The following is a 2919-nucleotide window of genomic DNA, read 5'->3' as shown; positions in this document are numbered from 1 at the left end:
TAGAATTACAAGTGGGAATCACCAGTGCCTAGCTTTGCTTTAGATTCTTGAAATATGCTTTTTTCCAGGATCTATGTCAAACAGACGGATCTTTCTGTGCTTTTCAAGCCAAGTGTGATCAGGCTCAAACACAGCACAGGTGTCATGCACTTTCCAGGAATCCTCTTCAGGGCTGGAGCCACTAAAGGAATAACTTTGGTCCCTTGTTTTGGAGCTGGAGTGATGTTATCTGATTCGATGGAAGAAACTTGAAGCTGGATGAGAGCCAAGCAGATAGGAGCTAGTGCTCTCCCTGAAAGTTCCATTTCAGGCTCACGGTACTAACTTATATCTTTTAAAAATTTTTTATTGTAATTAATAGAAGGGTTACATTATATTTGCCAGATAGAAGGTGCATTAATTCATATACATTGATACCCTTTCTCATGTCTTAGTCCCCATTTCCCTCCCCCCACCCCCACCCCTCATCTTGTTTTCCCCCTTCCCTATCCAATTTCAAATAGCCAAATACAAATATATCCAATATACCAGATAACAAAGTGAGATACTGTAACAATATGAGATAACCTTTCTCTTCAAATCGTATAAATCTTTCGCCTTTTACTAACTTATATCTTTTATTTTTTATTTATTTATTTTTTTTGCCAGTCTTGGGCTTGAGCTCAGGGCCTGAGCACTGTCCTTGGACTTTCTCAAGGCTAGAGCTCTAGCTCTTGAGCCTCAGCACCACTTCCGGCTTTTTTCTATGTATGTGGTACTAAGGAATTGAACCCGGGTCTTTGTGCATGCTAGGCAAGCATTTTAACCACTAGGCCAAACTCCTGGCCCTAACTTATATCTTTTAAATCAAAATAGAAGACTGCTGATCAGCCTGAGGAAACAAAAACTGAAGGTAACTAACCACCTAAAGAGCATAATTTCAGCTCCAAGACAAGTAAGATTCTTTTTTTTTTTTTTTTTTTTGCCAGTCCTGGGCTTGAGCTCAGGGCCTGAGCACTGTCCTTGGGCTTTCTCAAGGCTAGAACTCTACCACTTGAGCCTCAGCACCACTTCCAGCTTTTTTTTCTATATATGTGGTTCCAAGGAATCAAACCCGGGTCTTCATGCATGCTAGGTAAGCACTTTAACCACTAGGCCAAACTCCCAGCCCTGAAAAGTAAGATTCTTAAAGATATATCTTCAATTTTGAAGCTGTAAGCTTTCCTTAAAAAATATAAAAAGACAAGACCACTTTGTGAAACATGGATAGAGCACTACTAGGCTTGGAAATAAATACTGGCATTCTTGAGTTCTTCATCTTGGAGCATAATTGTTCTGTTTTCAATGATTAAAGATGTTCAATTTACAGCATAACCTTAGTCCTACTCATTTTGTTTTGTTTTGTTTTTCTGATGCCAGCTAGTTAAGAACAAAGACAGCCTTCAACATGAGCTGTTCTCAGCTGGAAATGGGGCTCACTGCTAAGTGTGTGCTGTGCATTGGTGACAAGAAACTTCAATGATGTATTTGGTTGCATGGTACCAGTCAGATCCTGGAAGTGTTTCAAGGAACACAGTTACCAGAAGTAAAGGGCTCATATAACAAAGCCTGAGTGGGTAGGGATATACCTGAGCCTTCAGAGCCTGGACCCATGGAGGTATCCCACAGAACTCTTAGATCCTTCCAGAACCTCCTTCACAGAAGTAACATTCTCCATTCTTCCTGAAAGAACCATATCTTCTTAGCTCTCCCAAGAAAACATGGAGGTTGTCCAATAGAAACCTATTTAACCCAGCTTTGATTTGTAAAAGGAAGAAATTTACTTTTTCATTGTCAATATTTTCATATGCAAAAAATTTAAAAGCCAAGCATCACTGGCTCAACATTTGTAATCGTAGCTACTCAGGAAGCTGGGATCTGAGGATCACAGCTCGAAGCCAGCCCAGGCAAACTCTTAGCTCCAATTTAACCAAACACAACAACAACAATAATAATAATAAAGATGTGGCTCAAGTGGGTAGAGAGCCAGCATGAGGAAAAAAGACAGGTGAGAATTCTGACAAGGCCTTGAGTTCATGCCTCAGTACGGGCAAACAAGACAACATGAAAAACAAAACCAAAGTGGCGCACTGCCTGACAGTGTTAGGAGTTGCCATAGGGGCTCAGTACAGATGTGACAGAGCCTATTCCATAGGTCTGCTAACAGATTCGCACACAAAAAAGGGAGCTATATAATTATGATTAGTGAAGATTTCTGGATATAAGTTTAAATTTCAGTATTTATGGAAATTTCTAATATATGTGGTATGTATAATAAAGCTGATTTGTGAGAGTCCTGGTTCCCCATTACTGACAATCCTATCTCTGTTCCCAGACTACACATGACCCCAGACAGCCGAGGTCTAAGGATGGACAAGACAAAGCACGAATCTGTGCCTCCCTGTGTGTCTGCTCTTTGTCCTTCTGTCCTCTTTAGACTCAGGTCTAATATTTACCTTGCAAACAGGAAACAGGGGAGGGACAGGAGGAGTAGGCTGGGCTCCACAGCTGTGTTGGACCAGAAGCATCCCCCGGCTGTCCCAGGGCAGACAAGTGGGTGAGAAGCGGTTGTGCCAAGGAGACCTGCAGAAGTGGACTGGCCCTTGTTCTGGTGCAAGGGATGAGGGATGATCAAGAGAAAGTCCAAAAAGGCCTTGTCTCTTCCTCCCATGCAGCTACCACATACCACCATGCTGCATAATGCCCTGGCCAGGAAGGGAGAGGAAGAGGACCTGCCCCTAGTGGCTGAGAGTTTGGGCCAATTTGAGGCCAATTCCTCTCTGCACACCCCCTTCTCCCCCAGCATGAAGTAGAACCTTGGCATCTGGCCACACTCCTGTGATTGCAATAATTGTAATAGCTTTGTTGTAATTACAGAAATGATAATACATAGATGTGTGT

This window comes from Megascapheus bottae, chromosome 16 (genome assembly GCF_031878675.1).
Source record: "Megascapheus bottae isolate mThoBot1 chromosome 16, mThoBot2.hap1, whole genome shotgun sequence".
Taxonomy (NCBI): Eukaryota; Metazoa; Chordata; class Mammalia; order Rodentia; family Geomyidae; genus Megascapheus; species Megascapheus bottae.
This window is presented reverse-complemented; position numbering follows the sequence as displayed.